Source organism: Mesocricetus auratus, unplaced genomic scaffold (genome assembly GCF_017639785.1).
Source record: "Mesocricetus auratus isolate SY011 unplaced genomic scaffold, BCM_Maur_2.0 Super-Scaffold_100018, whole genome shotgun sequence".
NCBI lineage: Eukaryota > Metazoa > Chordata > Mammalia > Rodentia > Cricetidae > Mesocricetus > Mesocricetus auratus.
Genome location: NW_024429199.1, coordinates 41,874,954 through 41,894,885, shown reverse-complemented (window position 1 = coordinate 41,894,885; position 19,932 = coordinate 41,874,954). Strand labels below are relative to the sequence as shown.

The 19,932-nt window shown below is 43.2% G+C and overlaps 1 long non-coding RNA gene across 4 annotated transcripts in view; it reads left to right on the top strand.

Annotated features, from left to right (window-relative positions):
- LOC110340103 overlaps positions 1-19,932 on the top strand; it is a 127,891-nt gene that overhangs the window by 38,471 nt on the left and 69,488 nt on the right. The window contains exon 4 of one of the 4 annotated variants that reach the window (XR_005869495.1): positions 9,171-10,600. The exons of 2 other annotated variants lie outside the window; for them this stretch is intronic. This is a non-coding gene — a long non-coding RNA (uncharacterized LOC110340103). Of the gene's footprint in view, positions 1-551; positions 4,337-9,170; positions 10,601-19,932 lie in introns of those variants that run through there. One more of the 4 variants, XR_005869500.1, reaches the window with a different exon arrangement.

Below are 19,932 nucleotides of genomic sequence, written 5' to 3'. Positions count from 1 at the left end.
CAGAAATTACTAGAGATGCTCACTGGCTGATGCAGAAGCTGTTGTTGCAACTGGTGTAAGGCAACCCCCCACAGCAAGGCTTCAACTGGGATGAAAGTAATCTCTCCTAGAAGAAGACAGTCAATGGAACGTCCATTTTTACTAGATGCATAGAACATGGGAAGACAGATGAACTCTTTCAGTGCAGTAGGATATGACAGCACAGGGTGAAAAAATTATGTGGTCTCAAAAAACAAAACTCAAAATATCTGCCCATGTTCTGGTCTGGTAACATGAGCAAAAGTGTAGTGGCAGCCATATTGTTATGGACCATTCCGCTGCCTGAGATACATCTCAGAAGTAAAATAATATTTAAAAGCAAGAGAGATAGGGTTTAAAGTATTGTTAATACTGGACAGTGCACGTGATATTCCAAATCTGTTGGTTATGAAAGGGTGGAAATTGAATTTTTGCCTCCAAATACAACCTTAATGCTTTGGTCCCTTGACTGGGACAGGCTCAGCGTGTCAAGACCATAAACCCCCACTTTGTGTTTGATCTTATTCCATCAGTAACGGAATGTAGTCTGGATATGATGCAGTGCTGGGGACCACTCATGACTGCCCACTGTTTGTCAGAGCCAGAGGAGATGAACTGCAAACAGAAGCCGTGAATGCCTGCTGGAAGAAGAGCACCATGGGATGACGATCAGTGTGGGAAGTTGCAAAGTTAATTTAAAGGACTCCTAGGGAATAATGGGGGGAGTTTGGGAAAGTCATTCATGCATCAGGACAAGTGGGCAGAGGAGGAGTTGACAACATGCTTGATGTAGTTGTTGAACATAATCAAGGTCATTGGGAATGGCTAATAGATGACTTAGAAGAATCAGTTGAATTATCTAAAGGGAAAAGGGAAGATGAAGAAAAAAAAAAAAAGGAAGCCGATCAACAATATAGACATTACCAGAATTTTCTAAAGTTCTTTGGGTCACACTGGAAAACAAACTTTCTGGGATAAGATGCTCAGGTGGACTGCAGTGATGTCATGTGTGTGATCACCAAAGGACCACAGCCTCTCTGCTTCTAAAGGGGTTCTGGAAATAACTTCATCTATAGAGCATACCTGAGCATTCAAATCATTTGCTTCTGACATCCCACCATCAACACTGTCATGGCTGGAGGGAGAAGGGGCATCTGGAACATCCCTTCTTCTACCCTGAGGTCAGTAGTGAGCTGACACATCACAATGTCTATCATCCAGCTTGTATTTTATCATGTAGACATTGTATCATCTCACATCATCACAAGAACAAGAGTGGATAGGGTCCAGCAAGACAGGTCACTGCTCAGTGTTTGCTTTTGTTACTGTGATACCCTGGTGCCCTACATTTCCGGCTCACAGTCCATCACGGAGGGAAGTCAGGGAAGGAGTTCAAGCAGAAACCATTCTTGCTCTCTGGATCACGCAACTAACTTCCTTCTGCCGCCTCCCAGCCTCCCTCCGTCCTTTCCTTCCTAGTTTACTTTTGTTATTTTAAACTTCTGTGTTTGCATGCTGCTCTGTGTGCATGTGATTGCATGTGCCCAGTGAGGCCAAGAGGCATCAGATATCCTGGAGTTGGAGTTACAGGCAGCAGTGAGCTGCCAGAGGTGGGTGCTGGGGGTGCATCACACTTAGGTCCTCTTCAAGAGCAGTGTGTGCTCTTAATCACTGCACCAGCTCTCTAGCTAGTTTCCTTATACAGCATAGGCTCACTCGCCTAAGGACAGTGACGCTCACAGTGGGCTGAGCCCTCCCATGTCAATCATCGGTCACCAATCAAGCAGTTTCTCTATGACAGGGCCTCAGGACAGTCTGATCTGGGCAATCCTACAACTGAGAGTCTCTCAGATAACAGCTGAAGCTAACTAGGACAACCACTTGTATCTATCTTCATATCTCTAGATGTATCTACCTATTGTCTATTTATCCATCTATCATCTGTCAATCCATAATCTATCTCTATCTGTGTAATATATATCTATCTATATCCATCTATCTATCTTTGATCACAGGGTATTTTCCTTCTTCTATTTTATTTTTGTTACTCTCCTACTATTTACATCACAGATTAAACCTTCATATGTGTATAGCAAAAATGTAGTACATATTAGATTGGGTGCTACCAAGGTTTCAGGCATCCTTTGGGAGACTTGAAGTATATCCTCCACTGATAAGGAAGGACAGCTCTATTGCTGGCTATACTTATTGCTAGCCCCTTTGAGAAGAAGCTACCATTTTTGCTTTAGCAAATGGATGGGAGCTTGAGGGATCCTTTTTGGTTTTTTTTTTCTTTACTCACTCTGAAGTTATGCCTGGCCTTCTGCTGTGACTGCCTATGGCGGAGTAGCTCTGACTGAGGCTCAGGCCTGACACCTTTCCTTCCCCTGAGCAGACTGTTTCTGAAGGCCCAGTTACAACTTGAACTTTATGGCTGCTGCTGCTCAATAGGAAGAACAAAGTGCTTCTATGGTCCTCACACAGCCCAGCACAGTATCCCTGACAGCAGAGGAATCTTCCCTCACAGGAAGCAAGTGATCAGCTCTCCAGCTCAGCTGTTTATTGAGGCAGAGCTGCACTTTGTATGTTAGGCTGGACTTGAAGAGGTGACCTTTCTACCTCTGTGTCCTAAGTGCTGGGATTACAGCACACACCCACCACTGTGCCCCATGTATCCTAATCTAAGTCAATCCTGACATCTGCACCCCTGAACTATTGTCAAATATTACAGGATTGTCCCTACTTTAGATGGCAACCCCAAGGAATACATTGCCACTTATGTTTCAGCCCTGAACTGAGGCCCCATGACCCTCTCCTTGACTTCACTTGACTTGTTGGGAAAGCCCACTGAGCTCGGGGAAACACCTGCACTGGTCTGTTGAAAGGATATTAGAACCTGTGGTTCCCATGTCAGACATTTACGTTGTGATTCATAATAGTAGCAAAGTTATGGGTATGAAGTATTAATGAAAATAATTTTATGATTGGGGGTCACTGCAACATGAGGAACTGTATTAAAGGGTCATGGTATTAGGAAAGCTAAGAACCATTGATACAGATGAACAGTCAAGATGAAGAGACACGTTACATGAGGATGGGGAGGACACAGCTTCCGTGTCCTCTGCGATCTTTTAGAAACTGTCACAGGCTTGGGGACCTGGACTTTTCAAATCCAGTCCTTATATGCAGTTTTCTAAAGACTTTGTTCTGTAGGCATGAGTGACTCAGTCAGTGGCTATGATTATCAACTTATCTTTTGTAACACCCGCCCTCACCCCAGACTGCCAGTGGTGCTGGACTCCCAACTTTCTAATCATGTGCAGTCCGATTTTTCTTTGGTCCACCACTCACAAATAACAACACAGAGACTTATTATTAATTATGAAAGCTTGGCCTTAGCTTAGGCTTGTTCTCAACTAGCTCTTACAAATTAAATTAACCCATTTATATTAATCTACATTCTGCTCTGCCATGTGACCTTACATTTCTTCCAACTGCTCTGTTTCCTCTCCGTGTCCCACTGGCAAGCCCTCATGCCTAGATTCCTTCTCCTTAGGTTCCTCCTCTTAGTTTCTCCCTTTCTGCCCGGAAGTCCCACCTATCCTCTCCTGCCTAGCTATATTAAACCAATCAGACGGTGCCTTAGGAAGAGACACATCATTACAGTGTAAATAAAATATTCTGCAACAGTCATGCTTTGATCTTTCCTGTGACCAGTGACCATTCTGTAGCTCCTCGGGGCTGCTGGCCACTAGCAACATAGAATAAAGAACAAGCCCAAGGATTTTTGGGCTATTGTACCAGGAAACAGAAGGAGACCAAGCATATATTCTGCAGTCTCACAGTGATCCTCTGCCACGGCATCTAACATGCTGTGGTCGAGGGTACATGTTGGCTGCCTTCAAATGATAAGGCAACAACTTCTGCTCCCTTTTTCTTTGAAAGGTTGTCCTTGACTCTCCTGTTGTTTAAGCATTGCTTTCTTCCCTCCCTACCTGCTCAGCTTAACTGCCACCTCTATAGAGAGGCTTCTCCAAACACCGACCTCTACTCTCTCACCATTGTCTGTTTTCTTCAAGAGACTTAGCAATATTGCAATATATTTTTGTCTATCATCTAGAAAACACACTACTGTAGTGCAAATACCTGAAGGGGAAGGACCTTGACCATCTTGTTCCTAGGTGTACCTTCAGGTCATACCAAGAGAGATACTTGAGAAAGTGCTCAACATCTTTAGCCATCAGAGAAATGCAAATCAAATCAACTCTGACATACCATCTTTCATTTGTCAGAACACCAAGGACAGTTTATGCTGGAGAGGATGTGGAGAAAAGGGAACACTCCTCCACTGCTGGTGGGAGTGCCAACTTGTACGACCAATTTGGAAATCAGTATGGCAGTTTCTCAGGAAAATGGGAATCAGTCTACCTCAAGGTCCAGCAATTTTACTCTTAGGCATATACCCAAAAGAATGTTCATTCATACAAGGACATATGTTCAACTATGTTCATAGCAGCGTTATTTGTAATAGCCAGAACCTGGAAGCAACCTAGATGCCCCTCAACCGAAGAATGGATGGAGAAAATGTGGTACATTTACACAATGGGGTATTATTCATTGAAACAATGAAATCTTGAAATTCACAGGCAAATGGATGGAACTCGAAGAAAACATCCTGAGCGAGGTAACACAATCATAGAAAGACAAGCATGGCATGTACTCACTCATATATGGATACTAGGCGTAAGAAAAGGATTACCAGCTTACAATCCACACCACCAGAGAAACTAGGAAACAAGGAGGACCCCAAGAGAAGAATGCATGGTCCCCCGAAGAAGAGGAGGGGGGACAAGACCCCCTGAGCTGTGATGCTTGGATGCTGTTTTGCGTTTGTCTGTGGGGTGGGTGTGTTGTGCTTCATAAACCATCAGTTGGCTGGGGAGTGGTTGTGGCTGTAGTAAAACATGTTGTCTCCCTGTTTCCCGTTGTTCCATGAATTAGCAGTGCTTATTCCCCAAACGGTGTTTTACAAAATTGAAATGATAGTGTACCTTGTGTATAGCATTCTCATTTAGTTTTTCTTTTCTCTTTAAATGCTGCCTTTTTTCTCCTCTTCCCAATCTGCTCACTCTTCTGTCCTCTCATATGGTTATAAATACCTGGGGATCATCTTTCATATCATGTGTGCATACATTTGCTTTACACTGTCTGAGATTATGGTTTTCTCTGTCCCTGGTGACTGTTTCTTATGATTCATTTCCCTATAGTGTTGGCCATATTTTTATGTGAACTCATCTTTTTGTGTGAGCTCATCTTCGTGAGTTCAAGCATTGTTTTCTGGGGTGTCCTCTTGTCTAGATTATCTTGTTTCTCATTTACTCTTTAGGGACACAATGTGTTTAAGTGGTCCTAACAATTTTTTTGAAATAAAAAATTATGTTTAGGGGCTGGAGAGATGACCAGTGGTTAAGAGTAGTTCTTCCTCTTGCAGAGGAACCAGGTTGGGTTCCCAGAACCCACATGACACCCCATTCTTGGAGTCGCTGGCTCACTATTCAGTTCTGCCCCCCTCTCTCTACTATCCTTCTTCCTCGTGTTTGGTTTATATAAACGCATGTGCATATGTAACACCCTGTGTTTGGGGCCGGAGTGGGAGGGATAGGAAGAACACATGTGCTTTATCTTTCTGGTGTCAGTTTTTGAGAAAAGATTAAATGTGTTATTTTACTCTCATGAAAATACTCTGTGCTTGTTAAGACTCTGATGAAACAAAAGGTTGCAATTGTATTAATGGTCTGGGTAAGGTTGATAGCGTAGAGACGGGATAAGGCACAGTGGGTGGGGTTGGAGGGCTGACAGAGCTTCCCATTTCACTTTGACTTTACTTTCTACTCACATTTTTCTTTGTAACTAAAATTTCAGATTTTAAACAGAAGGGCGAATAGCAATGACTCTTGCTTTAAGAGAGCCAGATCCATGCGGATTTGGATTTGCAAAGCAAACAGGTTGGGTAGGATGCCATCCCTGAGTTACATAACGCTCAGTAACCCGTGTGTTGAATAAAGTCAGCTCAGAATCATTTTGCTCAATAGTGCTGGGGTGGCTGGCAGAAATACAATCCACACAAGTAGGTACAACAAACCTTCATTTAGGAAACGTTTCCCCAACACGGGTAACATCGAATTCGACTGGTGAGACTGTCTGTCCTCACGTCTACTCTCTGATAGGCGACTTGAACAAAGGCAGCTGTACATTCTGACACCACACAATGGGGTCTCTGAATTATTAGCAGCAACATTTTCAATAAGTTTTCTTGTCCTGGATTTAGACTACAGGCAGGCATTGATATTTTTCACATTAGCATCTCCACGCTGAGTGCTACTGTAATGGCATCTCGTGTCATGCGACTCTGGGGGTCTAAATGAATTATTTTTTTCTAGAAATGTCTGCTCCATGTGGTGTCCCCCACGACTTTTCACAATTTCCCCCACGTCTCTGTTCCAACAGACGATTCCCTATCTCATTTCATCTGTCTGCAAGAGATCACCACAAGCCACAACATGAATTGCCATCTAACTATACTGTAAATTGGTTATTTAAAAACTGGAGTCTACACTCTTGATAACCAAAACTAAATTAGGGGAAGGGCCCAGTGCTCAAAGGACAAAAATCTATACTAATTAAAAAAAAACCAAAAACCAGCATAGGATTTCTTGACTGTTTTTCTGCAAAAGAAAGCCATTGTATTTCCATTCCTGGCCATGTCAGCCGTGAAGGCACCCCTGCACCCCCGTCATTTTTTTCCCAGGCATTGATTGCTGACTTCCCCTGACACCCCATCACAACCCATTAGTACTGAAAACTGACAGGCCCAGCTGTAGCAGCAAAATGGCAAGTTTGAAAGAAAATATCGGAAGCACCAGGCAAAAGCTCAACTATTAGGACCCACACAAGGCTCAAATGCAGCAATCCCCTCTCCCCACCCCCTGGACACCTTGAGAGAAGGTCAACCGAGTCAGCAGGTTTTCTTGAACCTGGACTCCAAGGACTTGAGGAAATTAAAAGGAGTGGTGTTCCCCTCCCCTTTCTTTCCGTTTTTAAAGGGATTGGGTTGAGGAAGTGCTTTTGCTGTGACTATGGGTCTTTACAGTGCTTCCTTTCAGCCTGAAGTCTCTGAGACACTAGGAGTCCAGAGCTGGGCAACTGAAGGCCACCCTCAGAACCATGGCAGGCTTCTAAGTTATGAGTTGTCTTCTTTCTACTTGGATGGTGTCAGCATTCCGAGAGTCACCTCGATGGCAACATCCCCTGTGACTGCACAGTTGACTGCCCAGGGGAGAAATGAGACAATTCCACATGTCCAGTAGGCCTTGCGTTTGTAGACACAGATGTGGAAGAGAAAGAAGCCAGTGTGCCGGGCTCTTCAGAGGCAAGACCCAGGTCAGAAGGCCAGATGCAAGTGTTCTATAGTCAACGCCTGGGAGATGGGCTGACTGGAGAAACAGCGGTCATCATCCTCTAACTGCACAGAGTCAAGAGCAGACAAGAATAAGTAGTCCCAGCACTCAGGAGGCAGAAACAGGCAGAGCTCCATGAGTTTAAAACCAGCCTGAGCTACATAGAGAATTCCAGGTTAGTCAGGAGCTACACAGTGAGAACCTATCTCAATATTTTAAAAAAGAACTTGGCCTGATTGTATGCATGTTTACATAGTTTAATGTGTGTCAATTATAGGAAGGAATAAGAGAATAAAAAATTAGAGACTGGAAGACAGCAGAGTCAATGAAGGACTTGCTCTTAGACATGAGTTTGCTCTCCAGTATCCATCTGGAAAAATCTGGGTTCAGTAGTGCACGCTTGTAATCCCAGAACTGGGGAGGCAAAGACAAGCAGATCCCCGGGGCTCACTGGCCAGGCAGTCTAGCCAATGAGAGACTTTGTTTCATAAAGAAAAGGTGGATGACTTCTGAAGAACAACGCCTGTGATTGATCCCTTTGGTGTTCACCCACCGAGTCATCTCCTGAGCCCCTGAAGCTGTGACTATTAAAACAACCACACGACCACTATCTTTAGTGTATTCCAAATTGTAGCTAAAGTCTGTATCAATGAAATTTTTAAAAATCATTTTCAAGACAGGTTTGTATGTGACCAGAGGTTATGGAAATATCTAATTCTGTCAGTGTTTCCAGATAAAAATCACTTATACGTGTAGCTAAGTGCATGTGTGCATATAATATATTATATATATATATGGATTGTTTGTATGGATATATGTATATACATATATTCACAAGGACACAAGCAGGCATGTAGATACACATATGTATAACTTGGTCACTTATGTTTATATACATAGCTCTACACTCCTGTATCTGTGGATGTAAATTACCTAAAGAGAGTCTAATTAGCACTTGGACCTGATGCAACTTGAGGATGCCATTTCAACTTGCAAAGGAGATGCCCGTTATGAAACAGATATCAACACAAACCGTTCAGAAAGCTTTATATACTTACTGGGCATAAAAAGGAATCTTAATTTGATTTGTGAAACGACTGTCTCTGCAAAGTTCTAAGTAAATACAATCTTATTTAAAATGCACTGGGAGGAAAGACAAATGGCTAATTACCATATGAAAAATGCTCAAACTTATGAGTATCAAAGAAATGTAAATTAAATGAGCATTGAGGTTTTTTTGTCTATCAAACTGGCAAGCTTAAAACATTATTATACTCAGAGTTTGTGAGGATGAACATTTGTTGAGAGAATGCTTTGGCAATAGATATGTGTTTGTATATGTATTTAAAATGTTTATATCCATTGTCTAAGTAATTCTACTTCTAGGAGTTTTTCCTAAGGAAATCTTAAAATATTTATCATGCAACATTATGTAGAGTAGATACAAATTTACAGCTCCATAATTGGGGAATTAGGGATGTTATGGTAGATGCATAAGATATATTTATATCATTATACACCTCCGTAGAACCATCTAGATACATTAGATAATAAGGCAAGACATAACCCTGTCTATTACATTAGTGTCACAACATCACGAAGCAGAATTAAAAAGCCTGGGAAGCACTGTTTCAGACATTGACTGTCGTGATGAAATAGCATTTCTGTTGCCTTTTTCTTTTTTTGTGGTTCCAGACTTTTCCAAGGGTAAGCCTATTTGTAAGAAGCTGAAATGCAATAATTTAAACATGGATTGGGTTGGAAAAGAAGTCCAAACAAGCAGCAACAGAAGTTTCCTTTTTGTTCCACGTGGAGGAATTAGGAACAACAAAGGGACAGAAGTTAGCTCTGCCAGGCCATGCTAAAAGAAAGAGGCAAATCTGTGTCCAGAGTGGAGAGAGTCCCATGGCAGAGTGGGGCTGAGCCTGGAGTCCTGGGGCTGGAAGGTTGGGCCCACATTTCCAGCTGCGAGTGGAACAGAGGACAGCCGTCAACTACATCGTGTGTGCCAGTTAACCCTAGCGATGGGAATGTGCTTCCATGCCCGTCACCAGAAGTCGCAGAGAGAACTCCAGTGGACCACATGGGGTCTCAGCCGCTAAGAGTTGTTTCTCTCTGGCGGTGAGAGGAAGCAGAGGTGACTGCCTGACTCAGACACAGATCAAGTTCTGTCCTGGCCTAGAGTCAGGAACAAGAAAGACCCCTCCAAAGGTGAGGCCGTATCTCTGAACCGCAGATCTTCCAGGAGCCAGGCTGAGGAGGGGAAGAACCCTTTTCCCAGTTGGGAATGATTTCAGCAGCAAGAGGTTGTGACCTTGGCTACACGTATACTGTTCCTTATCCACCCTGAGAACGAGAGCACAGGAGGTTTGGTCTAGCGGCTCAGCGGTGCCAGCAAGGGTCCTCTCCTCGGCAGTTGTTTGTTGGTCGCTGGAGCTTCAGGTGTCTGTATCCCTGCCTCCCAGAAGCTGCCAAGCATAATCTCCATTACATCTTGTAATACTGGCTGGGTCACGCCCTCCCCACTCTCCTTGGCTCAGGGAGGTGGGGAAGTTGAAACCGTGGTGAAGGGAAACAGGCAGTCAGAACTGCCTTAGACCGGTCACCTCCTGTTGGCAGGACACAATGCTACCCAGAAACAACTGGGTTCTATTCATAAAGAAGTGGTGAGATGAGCTCATGGAGGCCATGCCCCGGCAGCATGAACTCTCAGATAAAAGTCAAAGAACTTCTGCTTTGAATCTATAAATAACGTGTGAACCCGAAATTCACTTTAAAACAAAAAACCTACTACCTTCAGTATGATACAGTGACAACCTCAAAACATGAGCTTAGTTGGTAACTGCACCAATCATAGATGGATGTGAATGGAAAGCAATTAGAAATGTTGGAAATGGTAATTTTAGCCTTCAAAGCAAACAGCAAACTTTAAATGAAATTCAGAGTTGAATAATTGAAGAGGTTGGGATGGAAGGCCAAAAAGTTACCCATCACCTGGCATGCCCGAGGGGAAGGAAAAAATGAAATATAAGAGGAAATTCATATAAATACATTATAAATAAATATAAAATGTATTCCAGTCTCATTTATTGACAAAACACTTGACACAAACAACAGGAAGGTGCAAGGGCTCGTTTTGGTTCATGGTTCAATGGAGACTGTATTCCTTGTTTTTGTTTTTTGTTTTGGTTTTATGAGACAGGGCTTCTCTGTATTGTTTTGGAGGCTGTCGGTCCAGCCTGGCCTCGAACTCACAGAGATCCGCCTGCTTCTGCCTCCCGAGTGCTGGGATTAAAGGCGTGCGCCACCACCGCACGACTGTATCCCTTGGTTTAATGGAGGCTGTATTCCTTGGTTTCATTGATTCTGGGTCCATGATACCACAGAGTGTCATAGTGGTGGGAACACGTGACAGGCAGCACTTGCTTCATGATAGACAGGAAGAACAGAGAAAGGACGAGAAAGAGACCAGGCATAAATAACCTGGTACCCAGGGACCTACTGCCTCTTAGTGTCTAGCACATCCCCAAATAGTGCTGCCAGCTGGGAACCAAGATTTCAACACTTGTAGCTATCGGTGACATTTTATATCCAAAACACAGCAAGAGACATAGAAGATAGACTTGAAAAATCGTGTTGTCTGTAATTCACATTTCTGAAAGCAAGAAGGAGAGGTAGGAAATATTTGGAAAAAAAAAGGCACTGTTACTCTTCTAGGGTTAAATGTAGACGTGAATTTTGCACGATACGGACATCAAAAGGGCAGTCATGCCTTGAAAAATGTTTCAGTGAAACCACTGAATATCAAGAATAGAGAAACAAAAGTATCAGAGAGAAGCCTGGGCCACCACGAGGGTGAGTGGCGACTGCAGGGACTGCTGATTACTCACCAGGGACACTGGGTGCCTCAGAAGCGCTGAACAGGAACAACAGCGTAGCGCATTGTGTCTACCCCCAGCGTAGCCAGTTTCCGGAGCAGGTGGGCATCACAATTTCCCTTCTGTCGCTGTGACAAATACTGTAACTAAAGGCAACATTGGGTGGGAAAGGATTTATTTGACGCACACTCCCAGGTTACAGTCTGTAATCGAGGGGAGTCAGGGCAGAAACTCCGGCGGGAGCTTGAAGCAGAAACCACGGGAGAAAGCAGCTTTCTTGGCTAACTCTCCAGGCCATCCTTAGCTAGCTTTTTCATACAGCCTGGACCACTTGCCTAGGGAGTGATGCCACCAGGCCATCCTGCACCAATTAGCAATCAGGCGAGTCCTCCATAGATACGCCCACAGGCCAATCTGATCTGGGAAACTCCTTCTCAGATTACTGTAGGCTATTCCAAGTCGACAAGGCTGACTAGGACAAAGTACAACACAAAAATAAAAGTATACAAAACCAAGCCGTATGGGTCAAATAGAGCGAAGTTCAAACTGTAGAAATGGAAGAAAACATTGGAAACAGTTTCTATGATTTTTAGAAATACATTTCTTTGTCACAAACTTGAACCACATAAGAAAAAATGTCATATTAAACTTCATCAAAATTGAAAACATTCACCCTCTATAAGACTCCAACAAATAAACAAAAACTACAGAGTGAAAGGGAATATTTGCTATACATGTATGTGACAAAGGGCTTACATGGAGGATTTGGATAGAACACCTATAGCTCAGCAAGAAAAGACAAACAACCTAATGCCAAATAGACAAACAATCTGAATACTTAAAAAGGAAATAAAATGGCCAATATATTCTTTAAAATGGCTAGTAAGATTAGCCACCAGAGAAATTAGAAGGACAATCTCAAAAAGAATCTAGTATTTACCTGCTATCACTTAAAAAAGACAAGGCTTTACTAGGCAAATGTAATCTTTCAGGAGGGTAGCCTGGGCTACATAGTGAGACCTTGTCTCAAAACAAACAACCTTTGCCAAAACATCAAACATTGGAGAAGTTGCTTCTGAGCTCTTGAAATGCATAAAAATAATACCACTGAAATACATTCTCTAGTTTTGTTTTTCTTTAAAATTAAGCATATGCCCACTACTATGGTTTTTAATGTCTCTCATAGGCTCAGGGGTTGGAATTCTTGGTCCCCTGTTGGTGGTACTATTCTGGAAGGTTGTGGAACATTTGGGGCTCTGGACTTAGTTGACTGACATAAGATTGGTGGCCTAGAGGGTAGAGATAACTATTTCTAGCCAGGGATTTCTGCTTCCTGGTCAGGTACCATATTGTGAGTGAGCTGCCTCATGGTCCCACTGCCGAGAACAGGAGCCAGCCAGTCTCCAGTAGCCATGCCATGTCTTCTCTGACATGAAGCTGTTACCAGAAACCAATATCGCTCCTCTTAATAGTTTCTCTTAGGTGTTACTATCCCAGTAAGGAAAAGAGTCCCTAACACCCCCTTCATACAATATCCAGCCGTTCGTTCCGTAGGCATTTATTCTAAAGAACAATCAATTCATGTCCCCAAAACACAAAAAGTTCATGGTATCACATAGACAGAATATCCATCAGCTGGTAAACAGATAAGAAAAACATGGGTTATTGTTCAGCAATAAAAAGAAAGAAGAGGAAATTTATATTTCAGTACAACTAAATAAGCAACAACAACAATAACAATTGCTACTACATGCATTGAGAATGTCTTGGTTTGTTGTGTGTTGCTATAACAGAACCCTAGACACTGGTTAATTATCAAGCAAAGATGAGATTCTCATGCTTCTAGGGGCAGGGAAATCCAAGATGAAGGGGTCACATCAGTGGGAAGGACAGCTTCTTAATGTGTCATGTGCCAGAAGGCACCACATGACTGACAGAGGCGGTAAGATGAGGGGAGGGAACACAACTGAGTGAGCCCTTGAGAGACAGGAACTCCACGAAGGGGCCAAAGTCTTGTACGACTAACTCACTCTTCCCATAAGCGTTGACATTGCTCTGTTAAGAAGAGTAGAGACCTCACTCCCTGATCACCTCTTTAAGGTCCCAGTGCTGTGTTGCCAAGTACAGCCAGCACGTGAATTTCAGGAGACACATTGGTACCATAGCACAGAGTCTCCCAGACCTGAGTGATTTCTATGTAACACAACCAAATTGTGCCTTCTAATGTAAACAGCTAACAAGTTTTTAAATCATTAAGGTTCCAAATGCACAAAAATAAAGCATTGGCATAAAGATCTCCCATAGATCTGGAAAATCCACACTTTCATAAATGAAACTGGTTTGAATAGAGAAATTGTTAGTCACAGCAATTTCTTTTTAAAAAGTCATTCCTTTAAGTTCTTTTACAATATTCCAGACAAAAATGTTTTGCACATTTATAACATTTAGGAGGTATGAAAGATAACTAGAATAGCAAAATGTAGAAGGACAATGTTCTTGAGTCTGGAAATCATACGACAACAATTTTCTAATTGCAAATACTTCTCTTTTTCATGTATTCTTCAAATAAAAATGGACTGAACTCCAGTAGTATTTTCAAATATATATGGCTCAGCCTCTTGAATAGATTGGTTAAAGTCTGTTTATCGAATCCCACAGACTTAAGGCATAGGGATCTGAGTGACGTGGGGTTAGCCCTACGGGAACTGTCTATTTCTCCCTGGACTCTGCTCTGCTTTGGCAGATGGCTACACTGACGCAGAGGTGGGGTGAGTCTTGTTCTCCCTTCTTGTGTCTTTTTTTGGCATATACCCAAGATGCACATGACTCAGCTTGCATGACTCCCCTTTTCTCAAGCTAGTCCTCTGAGCCTCAATTCTTAAAGCATCCTTATGTTTTAAGAGAATGGGGAAGACCAAACGGCGTTCTCTCATTCCCGCACTCACACTGTCTCATTCCTGAACATTTATGAGTAAATGCTCCCTACCTCGTGGCTAGGCAATGGTTTTCCTTACAGCAGTTTGTAATGAAACACCGACCATAAATCACGAGCGACCAGCCTACACCCAGGAGGAAACAAAACAAGACGAATCAACCTACCCTTCCTTCATGTGAGAACTTTGGTTCTGTTATTCCAAGCACATACTGTTAGAACCATGAGGAAACCAAGAGGCAAAAACCAAATAAACAAACAATTTTTAAAATCATCACCAGTTCTGCCATTTTCTCTATAAATTGGCAATAAACACACCTAAATCCCTTCATTATAGAGGTTATAGATTGTAACAGCAACTCTGAAGGTCCATTATATAAATCATTTAAACAGAGATTAGACAATTTGAAAATTTCCCATTAATTACCGCAAGTCAGGGACAGTGACGCCAGCGAGGTTCTGCCTATCTTGTGCTTGTGAGGGCAGACGCTGAAAAAATGCCCAATGTGGCCCTGTGGAGCAGCATAGCTCATTAGTTATCTACAATCTTTTCGTTTTAGTGGCATTAGATTGAGAACTGAGCTGACAGATGATAATTGAACTTATAAAGAGGTTGCTGGGTGTGCGGTGACAATGTCTGAGTCACACTGAGGTTTTGAACTGTCTACCCAGATTCCAAGACACCCCCAGAGTCTGTCACATGCTGGGCGCTTTCAGTGTGTTGAGTATTGTCAAGAAGGAAGATGCGTGGGTCCTTGCCTGGAAGGGTTGGGGAGACACCCAGCCCTCCCCCAGTTTGTGAAGTATCTTAAAATGGAATTAGGGAATGATGGAGACCAGAGCTTCATCGAGGACAAGGGGCCGCGGAGCAATCATTCTGCAGTGCAGCTGTTCTGTTTTCTGAGAGTCAGCCAGTCCCTAGCATCCCAGGCACCAACAATTCGATGCTGTTTCTCATAACCAGACATGAGACAGATTGCTTCCGGGTTGGCTGTCCGCCATTCCCACAGCTCCAGTTTATTCTCTTAAGTCACAGTAGAGTGCTTCTCTTCCTCAACAGCTTCTGACTTCCATCAGGTTAGAGTTGCTGGCTGCTGCTTCCATTAACCTATGCACTGCTTTTAGCTCAGCAAACTGTATGCACCGAGTGGCCCCGACTTCCCAGCTATCAAGCACACATGCATAACAAGGCAGGATACTGAAATTCCCCATGAGTGTGACAGCTGGCTTACTCTTTCCTTTCAGGACACCAGCCAGCTACAACAGTAGTGTCCACCCAGGCATGGAGGCTGGCCTCCGTTTTCCAGTAACCAACCCCACTGGCTTAGCTCTGTTCCCCACTGCCCACTTCCCTCCAAGGATTCCTTAAGGCCCCAGACTTGCTTCTGGTTTTTACCCAGAAGGCTTCTGTTCACATTGCTTCCAAGTCTGGCTTGTTGAATTCCTACTCATTGCCCAAGATCGATTTTAAATGTTAATTGAACAATTGACTGAGATGTTCTCTCTTCCAGATCTTGGTGACGTTGCCTTCCTTAGTTTCAGCACTGACCATGAATGGACTGTGCCACCCACGGTGGACCAGTTGTGGAACCCTTGGTATCCGCCTCCTTCTCCAACATTACATATCTCATGATTCTTGGTCATTTTGTGCACATTGTTTCTCATCTCTCAGGTACATGATCTCCTTGCTTCATGATTTCTGAATGTCACAATGGCCTCGGCAGGATCCCATTTGCAGGTGATATGCTAGGTATTGGTAGATATCTTTTGATAAGAAGTTTATGTCCTTAAACTTAAGAAAGATACTTGAATGCTTTGGTCAGAAACCCACTCCCATGCTACTCCCTGACATTTCTATTATTCGTGCGTTGCAAAGGCTGACTTTATGTCTCAAGTTGACCAGGATAAGCAGTGTCCAGATAGATGCCTGGTACGGCATCATTTGCTTTACTTGTCAGCGAGGGTATTTCCAGAAGAATTTGGTTTTGGGGTTTAGTGTGAAGAAGAGTCAGAGGTTTGAGAAGGTCTAGTTATTTCTTTCTTCTTGAGGTGGAGCACCATCTTTTCTTATCCTGGACTGGAAGACAGGTTCCTCAACCCTAGGTCCTCAAGATGTTGGCTTCAGTCTGAACTGTCACGTCACTGGCCTTTCCAGGTCTCCAGCCTGCACCTGGAGTATTGTGGCTTTGTAGGCTTTTGCAGTCTCAAGAGCTTATTTTCTTACGAAACCTCTCCTCATATATACAAATTATAAATATATTAATTATATATATGGTTAAAACACAGTCTATTACCTCTACTCAAGCCTTCTGGAAAGAAGTCGTTAATATAAATAGTAACTTCCTTTGTTTGCCTCTTAATTTTTTTTCTTGTTCCTTTCTTTTCTCTGATTTTGCTTTGTTTCCTTGGAGATTTTGTTGTTCTTATCTGTCAACTTTCTACTAAATTTTCACTTCTACATTCATTATTCCATTGACCAATATACATAAGGCTCACCATTTTAATCCTTTTTATGGTGTAAACTCAGTGGCAACAACTGTGTTGTGTAGTCATCGCCACTCTCTGTTTTCAGAACCTTCTAGAATCTCAGATAGGGACTCTATTCATGCAGGGAACAAAGATTTCCTGTAGCTCCTGGTAGACCCGTTCTGCTCTTTGTCTGTGTGGATTTGCTTCCTTTAGGTACCTCACAACTGGAACAATGTACCGTTTGTCCTTTTGTGCCTGGGTTATTTACATAGTCACAGCAGCCCATGTTTGTTGAACCTGTCTTTGGGGGGCTTCACATAGCCTCATGCCGTCAAGGTTCACATTGTACGTGTATTAAGAATTTATCTTGTCAACACTTACTTGCCACATGTGTGTGTGCATGCGCATTTGTATGTGGAAGTCAGAGGAGAGCTTGCTGGAGTCTGTTTTCCCTTCCCCCACAAGTGTTCCTGGCTCTAACTCAGGCCATCCAGGGCCTTTACTCCCTGAGCCATCTCTCCCACCCTCAGTCTTTCTAGGGATGAATAGTGTTGCACTGTATATACACATATTTTTTATATCCACTCATTTGCCAGTGGACATTTGGACCACTCCCATCTGTTGGCTATCATAGACAAAGATGCTGTGAATACTGGCATATGAGTATCTGTTTGAGTCCTTGTTTTCAGCTCCTTTGGTAGACACCAAGAACTGAATTTCCTGCTTATGTGGAAGCAGTGATTAAGTTACAAGACTGTACTGGGCTGTTTTACGTACAGCAGCTGTATCACTTTCTTTTCTCCGAGTCTTCTCCAGAACTTCTCCCCAAGGGTACCCATTCTGACACATGCGAAGTGACAGCTTGTGGCTTTCCCTTGTGTCTCCCTATGTTCATGTATCAGTCATCATCACTCTGAAATGAAGTATATTATAAATACAATCACTTGAGGGCTGGAGAGATGGCTCAGAGTTTAAGATCACTGACTGCTCTTCCAGAGGACCAAGGTTCAATTCCCAGCAACCACATGGTGACTCATAACTGTCTATAATGAGATCTGGTGCCCTCTTCTGGTGTGAAGGCATACATGCAGGCAGAACACTGTTTTCAAAATAAATTCTTTATTTTTATTTTATTTTAGAAACAATCTTATTTTACATATCAATCCCCCATTCCCTTGCCCTCCCATCCTCCTATGCCCCCTACTGACCCCCTCAACCCACCCCCACCCACTCTCCAAGGATAGTGAGGCCCTCCACAGGGGATCATAAAAGTCTGTCACATCATTTGAGGAAAGGGCCTAGGCCCTCTTTCGTGTATTTGGGCTGCAATAGTGTCCCTCCATAGGGAATGGACTCCCAAAGTTCATTTGTGCACTAGGGATAAACACTGGCTCCACTGTTAGAGGTCCCATAGCCTGCCCTGGCCTCCTAGCTGGCACCACATTCAGAGGGCTTGGTTGGATTGGGTCCAGTGCTGGTTCCTGAGCTTTACAACTGGGGTCTCTGTGCTCTCACTAGGTCAGGTCAACTGTTTCTGTGGGCTTCTCCAACACGGTCTTGGCTCCTTTGCTCATCCCTCCTCTCTTTTCACAACTGGATTCCAGGAGTAAGGTTCAGTGTTTAGTTGTGAGTGTCTGCTTCTGCTTCCATCAGCTACTGGATGAAGACTCTAAGATGGTAACCAAGGGAGTCATCAATCTTATTACAGGGGAAGGGTGTCAAAGGCAGCCTCTCCACCACTGCCTAGATTCTTAGTTGGCATCATCCCTATGGATCCCTGAACATTTCCCCTGTGCCTGGCCTCTCTCCACACCTATGCTGGCTCCCTCTATCAAGGCATCTCCTTTCTTGCTCTCCTCTATTCCTCCCCTGTCTCAGTCCTCCTGATTCCTTTTGTTCTCCTCCCCCTTCCTTTTCTCTCCTTCTCCTTTTTCTACCCTCCCCGTGCTCCCAATTTGCTCAGCTTTGCCCATTCTTTTTTTCTTCTTTTTAAATTTAAATTAGAAACAAGTTTGCTTCACACGTCAATCCCAGTTCCCTTTCCCTCCCTTCCTTTCCTGCCCCCCTTCAACCCTCCCCAACCCCTCCTCCAATCCTCACTCCACTCTCCAAGGAGGGTGAGGCCCTTCATGGGGGATCTCGAAAGTCTGTCATATGTTCAGGGCAGGGCCTAGGCTCTCTCCCACTGTGATCAGGTGGAGACAGCATCCCTCCACATGGAATGGGCTCCCAAAGTCCATCTGGAATACAGGGATAAATGCTGATCTATTACCCAAGGCCCCAAAGAATGCTGAGGTCTCCTCACTGACACCCACGTTCAGGGGGTCTGGATCAGCCCTATGCTGGCCTCTCAGTCATCAGTGTGGGGTCTATGAGCTCCCCCTTGTTCAGGTCAGCTGTTTCTATGGGTTTCATCCGCCAAATCTTAACGCCGTTGCTCATCACTCCTCCCTCTCTGCAACTGGGTTCCAAGAGTTCAGTTCAGTGTTTAGCTGTGGGTGTCTGCTTAAATTGAGTTGTTTTCACTGTTGTTTTGTGACTGACCACAGATTTTAAATACAATCTGGAGCAATGAAATAAAATGTAGAGCCTCTTCTACTAACGGGTGCTGATCCCTTATTGGATACCTTGCTTGCCAATTGTCTTTCCCATGATTCCATGCTCCTTGTGCTGATAGTGTCTGTTGCTGCACAAAAATTCAACATCTTTACAATTAATGTTTACTTTATTTGCTTGTTTTTTAATGTCATAGCCAATAAATCATGACTGTATCAATAATTCACATTGAAAAGATATTCCCCTGTGTTTTCTTCTAAGAGTTCATGAGATTATCAAGTTGAGGTCTTTGGTCCATTGAATAGACTGTACTTGTTGTGTTAGATATGGGTCCTGTTTTGTTCTGCTGCATGCAGATATCCAATTTTCGCAACACCATGTATTGAAACAAGAATTTCCCTCCCCATTGGATGGTTTTGGTGCCTTTGTTGAAAATCAGTTGGCCTTAATATTGAAGTCTTACTTCTGGGCTTTATCTTCTATTTAGTTTTTCTATATTTGTTATATGATAATTTCTCTCTCTCCTCCCTCCTCTCTCCTATATTTATTTATTTTAAACTTTTGGCCCATAAATATATATAAATATATAAATACATATATATATATTTATAAAATCCTACTT